This window comes from Podarcis vaucheri, assembly GCF_965113315.1.
Source record: "Podarcis vaucheri genome assembly, chromosome: 6".
NCBI lineage: Eukaryota > Metazoa > Chordata > Lepidosauria > Squamata > Lacertidae > Podarcis > Podarcis vaucheri.
The window spans coordinates 73131169-73152885 of NC_138764.1; the positions used below are offsets into that span (position 1 = coordinate 73131169).

At 40.4% G+C, this 21717-nt stretch overlaps 1 protein-coding gene across 4 annotated transcripts in view; it reads right to left on the reverse strand.

Moving 5' to 3' along the window:
* The window catches only part of NGF (nerve growth factor), a 52401-nt gene that overhangs the window by 9271 nt on the left and 21413 nt on the right, over positions 1 to 21717 (reverse strand). Inside the window, exon 2 of one of the 4 annotated variants that reach the window (XM_082227452.1) lies at positions 14106 to 14193. The exons of 2 other annotated variants lie outside the window; for them this stretch is intronic. The gene's annotated coding sequence lies outside the window, so the exon portion shown is untranslated. Of the gene's footprint in view, positions 1 to 10930; positions 10953 to 14105; positions 14194 to 21717 lie in introns of those variants that run through there. One more of the 4 variants, XM_082227453.1, reaches the window with a different exon arrangement.

The window sequence follows — 21717 nt, forward strand, 5'->3', positions numbered from 1 at the left end:
GTATTGTTTATGTTTCATATTATATCTATAGATCGTATACTGCCCTAAAATCCATTTTTGGATGAAGGTACAGTTTACAAATTTCTGAAATAAAGTAGATAAATAGATAGGTTGTTGTACCCAATGTTCTGGAATTCAATTTTCATCAATGAGAATTGTTTCAGAACAAAAGCTGGCTGCTGTTCTCTTCCCACAAAACAGAAAAACCTAATGCCACACAGAATGTACAAAATTACATTCTTTGTAGGACTATCCTATTAAAACAATGGTTTTGCTCTAGGTCCACCACTTTAAGCAATGATAACCACAGAGCTACTATTACGGGTTTATGCCAAAAATAATTTCATTGGATTTCCAAGCACTGCCACCCTAAGAAAACAGAGCCTCTATTTCAACTGGCAGCTTGTTTTAACCACAAGAAAAAAGTTCTAGTTTCAGCAGTTTTTTTCAATGTTCTTTTCGTCTATATTTTCTGGATTCACCATGAAGGCTAAATCCAGTAAATGAAGCAGTGTCAAGCAAATGATGCTAAGGATAAAATCTGTCAGTGTTTCCATTGTCAGTCCAATTCTCAGGGATTAACATCATTCACTGAAATGAAATCTTTCTTTGCAAGTTGTCAATCCAGATATAAATGATTTCCCCCGCTTGCTATCTGAACTAGTTGAAATACATTTAGTTTAATAGCAAGCAGCTTTATGCTTCCACCTCCAAAAGGTTTGCTCTCTTTGCTCATGCAGAGGACACAACCAGAAAAGGGTCACAAAAATTAGGGCAGGGAAAACCAAAACCGGAAGACCACTAAAAATAAAACCCAACTGCCTTTATGGAATACTATTCCATATTTTATGCTGCACTGTACACGTGATCACAGTATGTGTTTTCTCCAAGATGAATGCCAGTACATAACATTGATGTCAAATCCATTGAATTCTCTATTTCTCTGAGCATTAGATGGTAGTTGTTAAGGATAATCAGCCTCAGTGGACCTCAGTGATGGTAAACCTAACTAAGAGTGGTATCTTGAGTGCTTCTGCAATTACACATTATAGTCCTGTGCTGTTAAATTCTGCCAAAAAATAAAGTAAATAGAACGATAATTCTCTTATATCCATGCCAATGAAAGTAGGTTTGTCTAGTATCTTGCAGTAGTAGGCTCTTAGATTTCCCTTACTTGCTTCCCCCCTCAGACACACACACAATGCAAAATTTGTGAGTGGATTGAAATTGCTACACTGATTTTCACTTTTGAGAGAGAAGTTTTTACTATGCCAGAACACAGTTTCTAGGCATGCTTGCTGAACTATGCACAGCTCAAGAAGAAAACTGGCGACCCATATCAAGTCACTAAATTGGTAGCCCACCCGTTTGTAAGCCAAGAATTTTTGCTTTTTACTTCAGCTACTTGCTGCATTCATAATAATTAATCATTCAGAGCAGAGTTCAACGTGGATTAATAGGTTGACTCTACCATAAAATGGAATGTGTTTTATTTACTATAATTACCTGTGTAGCTCATTGCAACACCTCCAACTTCCCCATAAACACTGTGCTAATTGACTATTGTATAAATTGTATTTGTCCTTGCAATGCTTGTTTACATTTTTATAATACAAGTATTTCTTTACATCCAAGTGCTTCACATGAATTTGTCAGTCCCTATGCAGTGGCGATCCTTCATTGTTGTTGTTTAGTCGTTTAGTCGTGTCCGACTCTTCGTGACCCCATGGACCAGAGCACGCCAGGCACTCCTGTCTTCCACTGCCTCCCACAGTTTGGTCAGACTCATGCTTCGAGAACACTGTCCAACCATCTCGTCCTCTGTCGTCCCCTTCTCCTTGTGCCTTCCATCTTTCCCAACATCAGGGTCTTTTCCAGGGAGTCTTCTCTTCTCATGGGGTGGCCAAAGTATTGGAGCCTCAGCTTCGCGATCTGTCCTTCATTATAATTCTGTTCCTTCATTATAATTCCATTATTAACCTCCCTATGTCCCCCCCTTTTTAGTTATCAACTTTATAGGTTGAGGCCAACAGGAGCTTTGCTGGCATCCAGTCTACATTTCCTTTCTTCTTTTTGGTTTTAAGAATCCCAGTTTTGCTTTTACATCATTCAATAAAATGTAAATAGCTATTGAAGGATATGACAAAATAACCTCTGTCATGGCTATGACTGGCTGTAGTGCATGAAAAAAGAATAATTGGTGAAGAGGAGCAGAACTCTTACTGCAATTGCTCTGACGTTATGGCACAACATGCTGAATGAGACAGAAAATTGTACTTTTCTGGTGGCTTTTGCAAATGGACACAAAGTCTACCTCATCCAGGAGTCCTACAGCTGTGGAAAGGGTGTTTTGGTCCTATCGTACTGCTGCTAGAAAGTGCACTGTTATTTTAAATGTTACTTTTTTATTACAGTTGATGGTTTATTTGCTAGATATTGCCTCAAGCCCTGAAGAGACAGCATACAAATGTGATATTGCCTCAAGCCGTGAAGAAACAGCATACAAATGTTTAGATTTATTTATTTACACACACACACACACACACACACACACACACACACACCAACCCACCCTTTGGTATCTGACAAAATGTCAACAACATGGTTAGCTGTAATAAAGAGCTATCAAGGGTTGTTTGAAGCTCATATTCAAAGTGGATCCATCTACCCTTTCATTAACTCAGTAGCAAAGGTCAGGGGGGAGATGAAAACCTGCTATCCTAAATTTCCTCGATACACATATAATTACATTTCAAAAACAAAAAAAGCTCACAATCTTCTAGTGTTTCGTGTTTCTGGTTCCATTTGACCATGACATCATGAACAAAGGACAGCCTCCACCCAGGGAATTGGCTCTGGGGTTAACAAGAGCTCCATAGAACCCATCTGCCTCCACAGACTCCGTTTATTTGAGTAAGAGAATCCTTGAGATTAAGAGCAGATTTCTTTTTTTCCCACACCTATAGAATGAAGGAAACCAGGCGCTCTCTCCCTCACCACTAACCCCATGCAATTTAGATATTTAAGACTCAAAGGAACATGAATTCATACAATTCCCAGCAGAAACTGCAGACGCCCTCCCTCTCTTTACTGACTTTCTTGTTTGAATTATAGCCAATGCCCAGAGCTTAGTCACCCATTTTGGGGAAAGAAAAATCAGTGTAACTTCTTAATAAAGAGCGCGCTGGCACCCCCATGCAGAATTCAAGTGCTGAAAGAACTCCAATTCAACTATGTTGAAAAATCTAGCTTTTGACTTCCATGTTATGATCTCAGGCTTAATACTGTTGAAGTTAACACAGTTCAGGTTTCTGCCTCTTCCTGGGTTAGTTATTTCTAAAGGTGAAGGAGAAGTTTGGTTTGCTTTTTGCAATGGACCAGCCCAGTTTTTGAGCCTTCAACTTGCTTGCACATTATAAAACAACTATCAGCCAAATTACTATTTTTTTCCAGATTTTGTGATGTATGAAAAATGCACAAACTTATGCATTTTTTTTTTGTAAAGAGTACAAACAAGAACATGCATTAATGTACTCTTTCAAAATATCTGCAAAACACCGGGCCAGAACACACCTATGATTGAGCACCAATGAAACTGACGTAGAATTGAAATAGGTTTGTTTGTCCATCCCTAGATACTTCCCTTTGTCAATCTTCAATTTTCCAAGCTAGATATGCCTATTGATGCTGTAGAAAATATATAGTGGAAATGAATGTAACATCTCCCACTCAGTAAAATGTAATGTTACACAAAGCATACTGTTATCATCTTTATGATCAGTTTGAATTAGATAACCTGTTTTACTTTTCTAATGTTGCTTTCAGATTGTTGGTAGGAGACTAGATTTAGGCTCCAAATATACAGTGGTACCTTGGGTTACAGACGCTTCAGGTTACAGACTCCGCTAACCCAAAAATAGTACCTCGGGTTAAGAACTTTGCTTCAGGATGAGAACAGAAATCGTGCTCCCGCGGTGCAGCGGCAGTGGGAGGCCCTATTAGCTAAAGTGGTTCTTCAGGTTAAGAACAGTTTCAGGTTAAGAATGGACCTCCGGAACGAATTAAGTACTTAACCCGAGGTGCCACTGTACTGAAGTTGTGTATAGGAGAGATGAGCTGTTACTATTTTCAGAGAGATACTGGGGGCATTTGAAAGGGAAACAAAATGTATTTACAGGGGCACCTCTATTGCCTCAGCAACTGCAACAATGCTCTCTGTTTTGCCAAGCTTGTGGTGTGGCAATGAAGCTACCAAACAGAACATTGGCTATGGAATGCAGTTGAATGAACACTGATATGTAGAGCTGAGAATGGATTCTGACAATTAGTGCTATAAGTAGGATGTGTACTTGAATGTGCATTCCAATGCACATTCAATGACAATAGCTTTCTCTTTTGCACTCACTGGTGTCAGCAGATACATGACTACATGATGTGCTCATACTCACTATATTCACCATGACCAGCTAAAATCATGCACTGGGGGAGAAAGAAGCAGCACAGTTAATTTTTTTTAAAGGTGACACCAGAACAGAAGCAGAATGAGAGCAATGGTTTTGAACAGACATGAAAAACCACATGAAAAAGTTGAAAGCAAAGCTTTGGAGAATACTTTTTTACTCCTTGTAAATGTTAAAGAATGAAAATTCAGCATTGCTCTGATGGCTGACCTTTCGAGTGAAAGAATCTCTCCCACTTTCTTCCCTCTCCTTTTTGCTTCTAGCTGAAAAATCACAGATATCTGCATTCAGATTCATGCATATGCATTCAAAATGTAGCACAGTTGACTTTTTGCGGGGTTCTGATTATGTGATATGAATGCTGATAAACTGCTATTTCCTATGCAAACATGAGTTCTAAAATGTTCCCGTTAATAAGCTGAAAGAGCCAAAATGTGCTCCAACTATTAACAACTCATAATTCTCACTGTGCCTGGCTGGAATGTTTTCACACTTATCCACATTTCCCTTGTGAGCTGCATACTCTGTTTCCCTTTTGAGGTCTTACTCCTTTCATTTTGCAGCTCTGTTAAAAAGGTGATTTCATTGCTTTGTCATTGCTCATAATTTGAAACATAAAAGACTAGGAAACTATATTAAAACCTGAGTTGTATCATCAGTAATTGCAGCCACACTGTTGGGGTTGCACAGTTCTCAGCAGAAAATGAAAGCTAAAGTCTTGAGTTTATATAAGGACACTCCTGAAATCGCAAATGTAATTAATGATACAGCCCCTAGTTTGCATAAGCATCACCCATGGGAATCTGGCAAATATTTATTGGAAACAAATGAAGGGGAATCTTCCAACAGCATCTGTATCTCCTTTCTCCTACATTGTATATTATACCAGCAATTCTCCCTTGCTTCTAATTAACAGAGATAGCTACATAGCATGTGTATTTATACGGTTTCCTCTGTTGAAAGAGAGCCTTTTCATTTTTTTTTTAATTCAGTGATGTGCCATTTCCTCCCACCCATGCTGAATATGCTGGTTGCAGTATTTAAAATCTCCAGGAAGACACTTTTAAGAGTAGACTCAAGTATCTTAAGGTTGGAGCACTTCTGTTACTCAACTCTTCATTTTTGTATTCCCATTGAACTCAACGGGACTTACTTCTGAGGATTGCACTGTTGACTAAGCATTAAGTTCCACTGAACATAATGGAAGTAACTTCAGGTTAAACATGTAGGATTGTGCTGTAAAACACATTACAAAGCACATCACTGAAGGATCAGAGTTTTTGGGACGTATGTCAGCAAACAAAATGCATGGAGCTAAATTATATGTTACTGAAGTTGCTTATTTATTTTAGAAATTCACAAAATACATGAAGTAGTAGCTTATGAAGTAGTAAGTGCACTTCCTTAGGTATAAATTACACAGATTGTGTTGAGTGTTTCCACAGTTAATGCTCCCTCAATGAGAGTTGAGACAACAAGCCCTGCCAGAGTCTATAGACTTCAGAGATTTTATCACCAAGCACAATGAAATGGAGTCAGATTATAAACAGACCGGAGCCAACACCATAGTAACAAACTTGAGAACAATGCCTATTTAACAATGAAATGTGTGTTAAAGCATCTGCTTACAATTCTCTTGCATGGGTGTTGGAAAAAGGCTGCTTGCTTCCTCTTTAATGAACCCAAGGGACTACATTATGAACTCCCTGAGATTCTGGTGCTCAATAAAGGTTCAGCCAAGTATACGGATCAGGGATACGGAGATATATACACACATTTTTTTTGAAATAAATTGAGGAACTGTGCTTGCACAGGTGTAGAAGGTCCTACATTATTTCTGCCATCGCTTAGGTTGTGTGGTTAGAGTAACTGAGGGGAGGGGTGTACAGAATATTGATGAGTACTATTGTGTAAGTATGCCCATGTGTATGTACAGACAAGATAGCAATTCCTGGTTTAGGTAAAACTTAAACCGTGAGGACACTTAGTTCAGCACTGAGCTAAGCCATGGCTTAGAATGCTATATATCTGGATCTGGGCTTATGATTTAGCTCAGTCTGGGCAAACTGAACTGTGAGCTATAAGTTATGGTTTGTCTGGAGAGTACAAAAGCACAAGTCTGGATTTGAACATGGTAAGCCAGACCATGGCCTAATTCAGCTCAGCCCAGCTCAGCAGCAAAGTGATCAGGGAGAAACAAAGTGGCTGTGATCTCTTTTCTGGGATCTCCCCTCACCCTGTTTGCTCTAGGCCATGGCTTGCCTTAGTGTAACATGCAAACTGGGTCAATAGTTTAAAGTTTAAATGTGAAGATACTGACAGTAACAGACTCTTGCAATTTTTGCTGGCTGCAATGGACTAGCAAGGTCACCTCTCCGGAAATATCTCTTCTATGCATAGTAGCTGGACTGCTGCAAATATATAGGCCAAAATCAAGCATTTGGACAGGATGCATAAATTATAGGGGTGAATTTCAAAGGCCTGAATGAGTCACCTACAGCACAATCCTAACCATGCTTACTCAGAAGTAAGTCTTACTGATTTCAACAGGGCTTACTCTCAGGTAAGTGAGATAAGGACTGCAGCCTTAGTTGGCAGTTGTATCTCTGTTCATCTAGTAAACATCATCACGTGACTCTGTCTTAATATCTACTTTATCTTTGCTCTGAGATGAGATAAAACCACATTCCTTCCTTCTAAGGTTTATAGGGCAACAATGAATTTAAATTTATGGTCATATATTCTGTAGTCCCTCTTGTGCTTAGCTGTACAGCTAAAGATGCACATAGCTATATATGTGCTGAGCTATGCAACATGCTGCTCTTTTACCAAGGTGGTCCCAGTGCCACTGCTGTAAAGTGTTTCTACAAGAATGTGTTATTTATTTAGAACAACACAGCACAGCAGCAAGGGCGGGTGCATTTTTCTGCTTTACAGATTGCTGGGTGTGGATAATTAAGATATTAAGCATTCCGCCTCTACATTTCCAGCACCCAGCCCAGACAGACTCTATAGCAAGAATAGCGGGTGACCTGATTGGCAGACAGTGTGCTCTGTTTCTGAGAATCATATTGAAAATCAGGCTCCAAGCATTGCTCGGACTTTGGTGGCATTGGAAGCCAAGTTCATCTGGTGAGAAAATGATGGTAAAGAGAATCAGCCTTAAGGGGAATCTCATAAAAGTGAGCAGTAAAAAAGGAGAATGTTGATTCTGGAAACCCCAGCGCTGTGAAACAGTGCTACTAAGAAACAAAGACAGGCTTCCAATACCCATTAATAATGTTTCTAAATTTTATGGTCACACAACACACACACACACACACACAGAGAGAGAGAGAGAGAGAGAGAGAGAGAGAGCGCTAGATAGCTAAAAAGAGTATACACATTTCTAATGACCAGCAACTGTATTTGGCACCCCATCACCTCCAGGGCACTACCATTCTGTTAATGGTCTGCAACAGGGCCAAGCAGTTGTCTTTGACAATCCCAAGTGCTAACAGGGTGACACAGCCACTGCTGAGCTACTCTGACAGAAGAGATAGTGCAATCCAAATTCGATACCCAAGACAAAAATGACCTCCGCAGAACAAACAGTTCTAAAATTAGCACTGTTAAGGCCCAGCATGCCAGGGGGCCTATCAAAACAGTGAAAGGGAATGAGTTAATGGCCACATTCCAGACCTGCAGAAAATGCCTCCTTACACCAAGAGCCGAGGGCTTGTGTACAATTCTTCAGGCAAGAAGAGAAATGCACCTGCAGTACTGGAGGGATAGGGTACATCTAAGGAGCTGGGCATGAAGCCAGGTAGTTTTGGCAACCACACAGAAGTAAAGGAAACAGGGAGAGAAACAATTCTTCTATTCTGGATTCCAGATAGCTGTATGGTCACAAGCACATGGAGTAAGTATATGAAAGGCATGAAAACAAACACAAACAATCTGCTAGCAAAACTAGTTCGGAAGATGATTCAGTCTAGATAACTAGTATTTTGCATTGCTGGGAGCATTTAAGCTTTGGTAAAAGTTCAAAAATACCTTGATTTTTTTAAAAGCGAATTAAAAAGACATGATTCAACTATACCAATGTATCCTCAGGCCAGATTAAGTCTGTATCTCTTGTAATGAGAGTTGTTCTCTCTGTGACTGCAAGAATTGTTGCGATCTGCCCTGTGTAAGTCTCTCCTCGAATATGGAAAATAAATCACTCGGTGCCATAATATACTAGTGGAAAACGCATGGATTTTATGATCACCTGAGCAGTAGGTTGAATTGAGAGGTTTATCAGCCATTCTGACCCCAGCACAGACAAGGCACTGCAGGACACATGGTCAAAAGTCAGCTTAGGTCAAGAACCATGTGGGCTGGCCTGAAAGTGAGGGTCATCAAAATGTGTGCGGCCTGAGCTCTGAATATAAGGAGGTCACTTAAGGTCAAACTGTGTAAGCAAAAGCTGCAGCATTATACTACAGCATCCCAAAGGAGCGATAGGTCATCTAGAGAAAACATGGGAAGAGTGTTCAAATCAGATCCAGGGATGAAGGAGCTTCAGGCTGCTCTACAAGGTCTTATTCAGACAAGCATGCATGTTCTTAGACATGTTGCTGAACTCCAGCTTCCACCAGCCCCAGCTAGCATGGCCAAGAGAGAGGTATAATGGGAGTTGTAGCCACAGGTTCCCCACCTGTGCATTAAATCATTATGTTTCTGTATTCACCCATATCTGTGCAGGGCTAAAAAGAATACTTCTAACTATATCCCATTTATAAACTGCCTGGGTAACTTGCAGCTGTGGTGAGGAACGTCAAATCTGATAACATGCCTTGTCCTCATTTATTTCTTAAATTTACATCCTGCCTTTGCATGAGAATGTGCCCACAATAAAATAAATGCTAATGGACAACTCTAAAATTATGAAATATATCACAATATATTATGGAGCATTTTAAACAGGAGTTTGCTTCCATGTGGAAACTGGCAGTACTAGTTAACAAGGACTTGAGCAGCTGGATACCCTGGAATATGTACTGAGGCCAAGGAGTCACTGAACTATTATCGCACATGGACAAAAGCCACTCAGTTCAAAAAGGTGAGGGCAAATCCCATGAATCATCAGGGTGGAGCTGAGGTTGTGGTAACATGGGTATTATTTCTAGCCAGGCTCCTTCTATGACCATATAAAAAAATAATAATAATACAATGATAAAACGTGCAGGCAATGAGTTAAATTAAATTAAAATATTTAATCACAGGGTTATAAAAGCCTGCAGGCTACAGACAGGAACTGCCTATTATTGAAATTGTCTGAAGAGGTCTATTTTTTCCTTTTAAAGTATTCTCTTGCACACAAACCACCCCTTTCCACATAGAAGGCTTTTCCTTCCTTGTTGCCAGCTTTCTCTTACAAGAAAACTGGAGGCAATGAGTAGAGTAGCTGTAGGCTCAGGCATGGCAAGTTTTATAATGCCCACTTTCTTTCTCTTAAACAACGTGACTACTAAGCACCCTTTTTACCTTCTGGCCAATTATGAAGTCACAACCACCTCCTATTCTGCAACCCCTTTTGCGCCCCAACTTTCATCCTCAACCCCGTGTTCCTGGGGCATGCACACGCGTGCGCGCGCACACAGACACTCTTTGCAAATTTTTTTTTTTTGGGGGGGGAAGTTCATTGGAAAAATATTACTGCTTTGACACTAATTTTCATTTCAAAGACTCACATTAGTTAAGAGGTATGTACAAACTCACTCAACCCAGCATGCACCATATAGTGACAATGAATCATGGTGATCAAGAAGAAAACTCCAAAACCTAACTCCAAAACTTCATGACAAACAGTATGTCTCCTTCATAGTAGGGGCATTCCCTCTTTTGTTTGGTTACTTCAAGGAGATTCTTTCCTGTTTTTAAATGAGAGAGGTCTGTTACCCATATGAGGGGGTTGCTTTTTCTACTAAATGAATTCTTTCTTTGTTGCCTCATGTTACAACTCTGAAATACACTTGCTGTGTTGGAAAAAAGGTAACAGGGAAAATCTAATGAAAGCTTGAATTACATGTTACTTTACATTTTACTCACTGTGTACATCAAACAGATGAAGAGATCCAAATCTCAGTAGCATTTACTCTGTGCAATGAATACTTTGGGTTAGGCCTTTGTCACAAATTTTAAAATGGTGCACCAGTTTTAAGAGTGTGCAATCAAGGGTAGCTATTTTATTGTAAATTATAATTGCTGAAGGATTAATTAAGCAGGTCCTGACTTCACCCTGTTGTATAACCTGCAGCCACATATTTTAGTCAATATATTCCTCCAAATATAAGATGATAAATAATGACCTCAAACAACCCTCTTTATTTGTCTATATGTTCAACTTTTAATTGCGTACGGTATTTAATTGCATACGGTATTTTCTTTTAGAATACTTAATACTTAAGAATACTTAAGCCATATGCAAGTGCTAATCTACTCACAGGAAGCAAACAAAAGAGAATGCTGGAGAGAACTTGAAGTGGTGTATATCCAAAAATGGAAGTGAGATGCTGTAGTAGTAGTAGTAGTAGTAGTAGTAGTAGAAGAAGAAGAAGAAGAAGGAGATATTCACAAGTCCAAAACATTTCATTCACTTTCTAAGCTTGGCACAGAAGTTTAGAACTAGTTGTGTTCAGTCTAGGAATCACAGAATCATAGAATTGTAGAGCTGGAAGGGGCCCCAAGGGTCATCTACTCCAACCCCATAAAATGCAGGAATCTCAACTAAAAGTACATGTTGTTTCTGGCATCTGTCTATCTCGAGTACACTGGAGTATACCTCCAGGGGTGAAGTCACATTGCTGCATTAGGAGCACTGAAGTGACCTCCCTGAGGTGCAAGCCTGAGCAATGTGTATGGAGACCTACCCCCTCTCAGCCACCCTGATGCGGTTCATATGAAAGCAGAGCAATACATTTGGCACCAGCTTAGCTGCAGAAACTGCCTGAAAGAGGCATACATGGCACCATCCAACTGTCTTAGGGATTCCACTCTGGATTTGTGTAGGGTGACCCTTTAGCCTTTTCTTCTCCTGAAAGAAAAGGTTTAGATCCAGAGGTTTAGGATCAGAGTTTTCCTTCTCCTAGGTGGGCTACTTCCCAGGTCAATGAGTCCCATCTGCCCCTCATTTTCTTCCACAGCATGTGCAAAAACTGCCATCTTGACTGTTGGATCCACTATTGGTCTCATCTGCTCAATCTGTCACAGCCTATCTTCACATGCAGGGGAAGTCCCTAACTCAGTGAGTGTTTGAGACCCATCAGCACACAGTGCATTCATTGTGGGGCTTGGCTGATTTCCACTTCTGAAATGTTCCATAAGACAAGGAAAAGTCAAATGCTGGATTTCTACCTATACATATACAACCCAATCTAAACCTGCAGCAATTTTAAAATGGAAAACAAAGTGAAAACAAACAAAACATGTTATGAGTGGATTACCTCCATCACCTAAGGTCCCCACTCTAGACCATTTCCTGCATCCTCCTAGTTACTTTGGAGGACCTTTATCTTACGCATACCATGCTTATTACTTTCCTCTGTGAAACAGCCAAGCACAAATGTGTACCCTTCCCTGCTGCAAAAAGATGGCATTATGTAAGTGCTAACTACTCTATTGTGAGGTCATGACATAGCCCACGAGAACCTCTTTGTTTCTCCAACACAGTTAGTTCATTCAAAAGGCTTCCAGCTGTGTTAGCTAAAGTCTAATCAGAAACCAAGAGGGAGCCCAATCAAGCCAGAAATACCTTTCCTTCTACACTGGATTCAGTGTGAAGGTGACAAGCCCAGAACAGGCCATCCGCTGTTGCCTGGTTCATGACTCCCAAAGAGGGGTGAAGCAAGGAAGGAAGCTAAGGAGAGAAAGGCTTGAATATAATCCAAGTTTTGACAGGACCTTCTCAGTTCCTGAGAGAGAAAATGGAGAACAGGGGAGAGTGGGTGTTCTCATTTTCTGGAGGGAAGGCAGCTGTTATAGACCTCACAACACAGTCAGTTTTCTTGCCCATGGAATACACTAATGAAAAGGGGATGGATGGATAACAATTAAAGAGGAAGTTATGGAGTGGCTTTTTCCTAGTTTTTGGCTGACACCTTCCCTCACCATCTTGTACTAGAACAAAGGTATTCTTTTTATCTAATTATTATTACTACTATTATTTATTTATACCCCGCCCATCTGGCTGGGTTTCCCCAGCCACTCTGGGCGGCTTCCAACAAAATATTAAAATACAGTGGTCTGTTAAACATTAAAAGCTTCCCTAAACAGGGCTGCCTTCAGATGTCTTTTAAAAGGGTTTTCAGATTATTACAAAATAGTCCCTTATTCTCCTTCTCTCAATCATATACCCCATTTTAGCTACAGTATAGTTATAGATTTATATGGTGTAAACTGCCCTGTGGTCCTTGGATGAAGGGTGTTATATAAATTCTAATAATAATAATAATAATAATAATAATAATAGATTTATAGGTGCTAAAATGCATATTCTAGATTTGCATTAGTCAATGTTAATCCCATGGAAGTGGCATATGTTAACCTAGAACACCTTCCTAAATGGTGTATCAGCTACCCCGTTTAATCCTAGGCCATCAACACATGTAAAAACTAATTTCCTAATGATCCTTTAGGAAGCCTACCTCCTTCAACTGAGAGTTAGTTCAAAAGACAATACCAGAGTTTTAGAAAAGGTAGGTTGATGGTAATAAGCAGTATGCTGGAGAGAGAGATGTTGATATCTTATGAGAGGGACAGAAACTTCTTGGAATATTGATGCACTGACCTTCTTCCATAAGTAGGCTCAGGTTATAGAGATGTGTAAATAAACCATATAGTGTAAAAAACCACTATAGTATCCATTGTGCCTCATTTCTGAAGGAAACACAAACCCTAGTTAAGTACCAAGACCCCTGGAATCTTGTGCACTGCTCAGCAGAGGTTTTTATCTCTGATATTCAGTTGTTTAGCATGCTGTACTAATCAGAGGGAGGGAAAGTAGCTATGGGTTGTAGTCTTAGGCCTGAGAAGGGGCAAATAAAGCCGAACACTTCCCACAAGACAGTGGGAACTTTTTAGTTCTGGCTTTATCTGGCTTATGTTCAGGCCTTTCAAAATGGAAGGGGATTTGACAGAATATAGTTTGCAAATGAACTTGCAAAGAATCATTTGAGAGGAGAGGTCACATTAAGGTTGCTGCTAATATGTAGTGTTATTTATGTGTTACAAATACTAACACAGGATGTATCTACCTAAATAGTCTTTTAACACAGAACTGAAAAAGCAGTCACATTCTCCACAACCTAAACAAATATTTTCCAGTTAGTAAGTGCTAGTCTGTCCTGAAATCAAATTGTGTAACTAGTGTTTTCCTCTCTGCCCTTCATGACCTGCAGAAACTTCCACTGATGATGGAGCTATTTGTTTTCAGTTGCTTCAGATGGTGGGACATGAACCAATGGATTCAAATGACAAGCAAAAAGTATTTAGAGTAAATATTAGGAAAAACTTCCTGGTGGCACAAGCCGATTGACAGTGGAACAGGCTGCCTCAGAAGGTGGTAGACTCTCCTTTGTTATAGTTGGGGTTTTTTTAAGCAGAGCCTGGATGACCACCTACCAGCAATGCTGTAGTAGTGAGTGTCTTGCATCAGTGGGGGGATTGGATTACATGATCTTTGAGGTCTCTTCCATCTTTGATTATGGTTCTATGAAAGAGAATAGAAAAAAACAACAATCTGACTAAAGACGCATCTGCACAATAGTTTTGAAGGTTATCCAATGTGCATCAGATACCATGGTCCACAATCACAGAAGACTTCAGCTTGTTCTTGTCTATACATATCAAAGATAGGAGATTTGGGTGGATCATAGGATAAGGTCAAGAAGTTTGCAAGGCAGCATTCATGCTTATGGAATGAGAAAGAAGCTACCTGCCTCTTCCCAGTCTCAGCTTTGTCCTCTTTCCAAATCACTTTGCAGTGAAATTACTTTGCAGACATGTCCCGAGATACTATTATGTCACACAGCTGCACTGCAACAAGAGGATCTGAACACAACCAAGGTCCACCTCATAGAACACACTCTTCTTTGAATTCAGAGCGCAGGCTAGCCAGATAGTAGCTGATGTTACCATTTACTTTGTTTGGAAAGAAGGACTTGTATACTTCCAAACTGAACTAGGCTCTGGCCAGAAATCAGAGCCTGAGATATGCTCATACTAATCTACAGGGAAGCCCGGAACTCTTCCTACTGAGGGTTAAGGTCCACATGATGGGCAGGAAATACTGCAGGATTTGACATCATTAATAGCATTGCTCAAATGCAGAGCTTTAATATTACAGAGTACTACTTGTAATTCATTGTGTGCCCAGAGTTAATGATATCATATCCCTCAATGTGATATCATTAACTCTGGGGAAAACTACCTATTTACTTATACTGAAACAACAGTGTTGTCAATGGCAATAGTCCTAATATCCAGCTAGCATAAAAAAGAACTCCTATGAATAGTGGAAATTTCTAAGTAACAAAATGCAATGTTTTAAAAATTCAACAACTTTTGTTATGATATACTCTCCAAATCAGAAAAATATTAGCTTTTTCAAATGCAATCAAGGCAAATCAAAACTTGACAGACTATGGTTTGTTCTCAAAATACTGCTTTCAATCTATACTGATTCTAGACCCTACCATCTATAAGGATGGGAATGGTTATTTGAGATGTGTTTGAAAACCGTCTCTTTGATTAGGTTATCCACATCTTTTCCTCCCTGCATATGCCCCAAGTGAATGAAGTAGGAAGTGGTGATCGTGATCCTGGTAAAAGGCCACCCACAACATCATTAGACATGAGTATCTCTATCTGTTTTCAAATGGGCACACTGTAGGGTAATACGGAATGAATCTGCAATGAGCTTTTATTTTCTAAATGAAACCAGTTTCTCAATAAGCACATTTCAATGGAAACATATGCAATAGATCTAGATTATTTGTGGACTACAAAGGAAAAAAAAGTATTCAGTCTCCATCAGTTCTGGAATAAAATGTTGTGTGTACATAGCCACCGTCTGTGCAATTATCCCTGGATCAACAGAAACTCTAAGCAACAGTTCTTCCATCTTCTCTGGATTCAGATTCAGCTAGCCCATCACTGTGTTCCAGCTCTGCTTTAGGACCTAACCTGCCCACTCCCTCTGATCAAATGGAGAAGAGAGATAGAGACATGTATCATCAACCTCCCAAAGCTCTAAATTCATGCAGCAATTTCATGTACATATTGAATAGCACAGGGGAGAAGATGGATCACTGTGGGGGTCCACATGCCAATGTTTATGGGAAACAGCATCCCTTTCTGAGACCAACCAGACAAAAAGGACCAGAGCCACTGAAACACAGGACGTCACAGTCCAATGCAGACAAGATAGCTCAGAAGGATGCCATGGTGAATGGTAACAAAAGCCACCCACATATTCCAGAGAATCAAGAATAACTATATCTCCAATCCGTATCTGTCCATCATTTCCTGTGTCCATCTTATGTCCCTGAGAACATAAATAACTACAAAAGTCACAGACTGAAATTGAAATAAGCTAAGGAAAGGTTTTCAGTTCTATGTCAAGAGACCACTTAGGGTTACTGTGACAAGCCTATGACCACAGGTAGAAACAATATGATATAGCTCTGCTTTCTGATTTCTCAAAACATGCTGGTATGCTTCTTGGAAACCCATAGGTGATATCCAATGTCATGTGAGCAGACATGATTCCTCCATGGAATCCTCGTGCCCTCCAATCTACTCCAGAGGGTCCGCCAACTTTCTGGCAAATATCTGGGAGATGCATAAATAAAAGTCCACTTTATTTGTGGATACAGTTGTGTACTATCCCTTGTTGTCTTTGATCATGGTAGTCAGGTTTACATATTACACAATTTACTTACTCTATTTTAAGGCAGATACATGCTCCCATTCCTATCAATAATATCATAGCAAGGACAAGTTGCTATCTGGCGTAACCAGGAATGAAATAAATAAAAGCAATAGACTCCAAATTATATTACTCCAAAATTTTATAGCTAACACTTTCTGCTGAGCAGAGGGAACTCCCACTTTTGCTCAATGCAAAGTGACTCTAAGATATCACATCAAATGTGCTGCCAGCAGAGCAAAAGTGATATGTATGATTCACTTACTTTGCTCCAGGCATTTAGGCTGAAGGAAGCTGATGCATAATTAAATAATCTTTTTTTCTTTTTTTTTGCTTCCCTCTGTATAGTAACAGCTTTACTTTTACATGGTTTCGTGCTTTGATGTAAAGTATGCAGTTTATCTAGACAGACCACAATTAAACATGTAGGAAATACCTCACATGCTGATATGATGCCATATGTAATGCAAGAAAGAGTATCACAACTACACAAATAGAACCCTGTAACAAATCAATGCAGTACTGAGAACTCCTTTTCAGGATTCTAGTCAGTCACACACTTACATATGGGATACTCCTATCCCTGTCCTCCACTTCTGTTTCCCAACTGATAGTCAACATTCTGTGGCTACTGTTCAAGGTCAGTCCACTCTGAGTTATATTCTGATGGAATTACAAACTTGGTGGATCATGGAAATGCTGTGGATTTCAGTAAGCCTCTTGACAATGTCCCCCAGCATATTATTGTGAGGAAGTTAGTAAAATGTGGGTTGAACAAGGTAACTCTTAGGTGGCTTTGTAGCTGGTTGACTGACCAAACCCAAAAAGTACTCATTAATGGTTCCTCATCAGCCTGGGAAAAAGAACATGGCGATATATTACTGTGCCAAAATACTGGTGGAAGAGACTTGGTACAACCATTCCCTCTGATTAGAAGCTGTCAATCACAAAAGAAAAAAATTCCTTCCTGTAGCACCTTAAAGACCAACTAAGTTAGTTCTTGGTATAAGCTTTCGTGTGCATGCACACTTCTTCTTCGTGCATGCACACGAAAGCTTATACCAAGAACTAACTTAGTTGGTCTTTAAGGTGCTACAGGAAGGAATTTTTTTATTTTGACTATGGCAGACCAACACGGCTACCTACCTGTAATCACAAAAGAGTTATCCAACTCCCGTCCCTCCAGCCTGGCATAAGAGTCACCCCTACTTTCACAGGATGAAAGTGTGTCTGCAAAAAGTTAAGCCTATCTTCACAGTTTTTTAAAGGTCCCTAAAGTCAAATGGTGCCGAACTACTTTGTAGAGCTCTGCTTCAGTTGGGGCACTTCAGAGAGACCCTGCTTTGGCCAAGCCTCAAATCTGTCTAAAATGTCCCACTTCAATTTGGGATTCAGGGCTTGTCTGGGTCTGATGCACACTCCTACTAGAAACTAACCTTCAGCTAGTATTGCTGGTAAGTGGCCAGGTTCATTTATTAACTTGGCGGCCACATTCTAGGACAGTTGCAGTTTTCAATCACTTTTCAAAGGCAGCTAAAACATAGTGTGTTGTAGTACTCATGCTTCTATAGTATTTTTTTTTAAAAAAAGCATTTAAGTGTCATTCTGATAATCAGTGATGTCAAGCTTGTCTGCCAATGCTTGTGATGAACAAATGTGTTTCACAACTCAACAAACTGTTTGTAGATCACTTGCTGGCAGTCTGCAGACAGATGGATGGCAATATACCTGCTGATTCATCAATTAACTGGGCACAGCAAAAACTTTTCTATTCACAATGATCCAGGAGGGCTCTTCTGTTCTTACTCTGTATGAGCTGAAGTATCTTATATTGTAAAGAAAACCCAAATCTATCATCAGAGATTGGTGATGGAGGAATTCAGCAAGTTCTTGCCATTCCTGAGAGGTGCTGAGTTTCATACAGGATCAGCAGCTAAATATAAATAGCCAACATGGCAGAGAACAAAGGACAGGCAGGCAGAGGGTATGTACCATTTTGGGTTGCACTTGAAAGTTCTATACAAATATGAGTTTACGATTAACTCATATTTGATGAAACTGAGCACCGTGGGGCTTCTGAGTAAGTCTGCAAGTGACTAATACTGCAATCCTATACATACTTACCTAGGAGTAAGGCCCACTAAACACAATGGAACTTACTTCTGAGTAAACATGTGCAGGACTGTGCTGCATGTCCCATTCGAAACAATGGGAAAATTTAGTTGGGGGAAAAACTTAGTTTAAATGTTTTCATTGGATTTTAGAAGTGACTCATTTTAGTTGGATCAGAACCTCAAAGGGGTTGTGGAGGGAACCATGGTGGTATTTTTCTTATTAAAAGAGCTGTGATGGTAAAACAAAACAAATTAAGTTGCTTATTTTCTGACTAAGAGCATGAGCTGGAAAGCGATCCTGCTTCCTGAGCCAGACAAATAGTAATATGCAAATATTTAATTATGATGATAATCTTATTGTCCTGGGGTAAATTGTGGGGGAGGATGGGAATAACTAGAAATTTGATGCAAGAGATATTTGAGTAGATTTGATAACGAAAACAAAGCATCTACAGGTATTCGCCTGCACAGCAAGTGAAAATCTACCTTTTCTAGAAGTATGGGCCAGATTTCAAACATTTTATTGCCAAACATAAATACAGCATTAATTTCATTCCTCTTTGAGTGGTTTTCCTTTTTAACCATTCATAATATCTATGGTGAAATGCCCTTTTGGGGTTCTTCACAATTGCCACCCTGTTGCTGATACACCTTTTCTGGGGAAAGGTATCATAGAGGGTGGTCAGGGCATAGCTGCAGGCACTCATGGATGAGACGGATTTTCTAGATCCATTTCAATCTGAATTCAGGCCTGTACATATATACAGGGAGAGAGATGGGGTGTGTGACCCTGTTGATCTCTCAGTGACCTTTGATACCATTGACCACAGTATTCTACTGGATTGGCTCTGTGAGATGGGAGTGCAGAATACTGTGTTACACTGGCTCTGTTGCTCCTACCTACAGGACTGATTCCAGGGCATGGGCAATTGCCCTTTGGCCTGCTGGGAGTTGTTTTGCAGGGTGCCACAGGGCACTATTTTGTCCCCTATGCTACATCTATAAGAGGCCACTGGGGTTGGTCATGAGGAGCACAGTTTCATTAGTACAAGGATGACACATAGATCTGTGTCTGTAGCATCTGAATCAGGAGGTGCCGTGCAAGTCACAAACTAATCCCTGGTCTCAATAATAATTGTCTGGATGAGAGCCAATAAACTGAAATTAAATCCAAGAAAGACAAGAGGCCACGTGGGCAAGTAGTCTCCAGGTCTGGGAAATTGGTCAGTTGCTTGCTCTGAATGGGATTGCACTCCCCCCTGAAAGAATAGGTGTGTAACTTGGGGGGGACTCCTAGATCCAGCATTGTCACTGAAGGCTCAAGTGTCTTTAGTCACTAGGACTCTAGCTGGTATGCTAGCTACAACTGTTCCTGGACAGGGCTAGCTAGGCAACAGTGATCCATGTAGTGGTAACCTCTAGACTGGATTACTTTAATGCACTTTACATGAGGCTGCCCTTGAGAAAATAAGAGCTTCTTGGGTCAGGCCAATGGCCCATGTAGTCCAGTATCTTCTTCTCACAGTGGCCAATGGGAAGCCTGCAAGCAGGACTAGAGGACAATAGCATGTTCCCCTCCTGCGGTCTCCAGCCAGTGGCATTCAGAAGCACACTACCTATGACTGTGAAGGCAGCATAGCTATCATGGCTAGAAAGCACTGATAGCCTGATCCTCCGTGAAATTGTCTAATCTTCTGTTAAAGTCATCCAAGTTGGTGGCTCTCACTGTCTCCTGTGGGAGCAAACTCCACAGTTTAACAATACACTGTGTGAAGAAATACCATCTTTTGTCTGCACTTGCATTTGATTGGGAAGCTGCAGATAGGACAAAATACTGCTGCATGGTCGCTCTCTGGGGCATCTTATCAGGAACATGTGACACTTCTGTTGATAGTGATGCACTGGCTGCCAATCTGCTACTAAGCTAGGTTCAAGGTTATACTACCGGTGCATAAAGCCCAATGCAATTCTGAACAACAGAATCTGAGAAACTGCCCCAGTCATTTACATTTGTGGAGGAGCATCTGTTGATGGTGACATACACCTTTGCAGTAAGGCATGATGTGACCTTAGCACTGTGGCACCTGCTCTCTGTAATTCCCTTTCTTCAAAAGTGAAGCAACCCCAATATTTGTTAGTGTTTTCAATATCCATTGAAAACTTTTCTTTTCTCAGGAGCCTTCTCAAATTAGATAGTTTTTAATTCTTGTTGATTTATGTGTTTTAATACTATTTTATTATCTATGTTTTATATTCAGATATTTTCTGAATTCTGATAAATTCTGAAACAAACAAAAGCCAGCACTGGTCCTGCCTGCCCTGCCCTGCTGTGATACTAAAGTGTTTGGCCCTAGTAGGATTAAGGATATTTTTGCTTCACTTCAGGCAGCAAAATGTCTTGGGCCAGCACTACATGTAATCCTTGCACTGTTATAAAAAGGAAAAGGTAAAGGACCCCTGACAGTTAAGTCCAGTCGCAAATGACTCTGGGGTTGCAGCGTTCATCTCGCTTTACAGGCTGAGGGAGCTGGCATTTGTCCACAGAGTTTTTCCGGGTCCTGTGGCCAGCATGACTTAAGCTGCTTCTGGTGCAACCAGAGCAGTGCACGGAAATGCCGTTTACCTTCCTGCCGGAGCGGTACCTATTTATCTACTTGCACTTTTGGTGTTCTTTCTAACTGCTAGGTTGGCAGGAGTTGGGACCGAGCAACAGGAGCTCACCCCGTCGCGGGGATTTGAACCGCCGACCTTCTGATTGGCAAGCCCAAGAGGCTCAGTGGTTTAGAACACAGCGCCACCCGCATCCCATGGGTGCACTGTTATACCTTCCACTAAATATAGGTGAATGTGTAGGGGAAATATCAGGACTCAGAACCTGCAGGCCATGTTTACAGTGAGGATGTGCACAAACATAGAATGTCAGCACAATGCGCAGTGATGTAGCTGCAGAGCAGCAATTAGGCAAAGACTGATGGAAAATCCATATTCCAATCTACTGCAAGTCAGTATTAATTAGACAGCAAAACAGATGGTCATGGTTACAGTCTGGTATCATTATATTGCCATGGCTATTCACTGCAAAAGCTTCATAAACATTTTTCCTCTTGTCTGGTCATTTTATATGCACTTTAAGGAATATTTAATAAGGCATTAAAACAAACCTCCCTCACTAATCTGGAATAATTGGTTC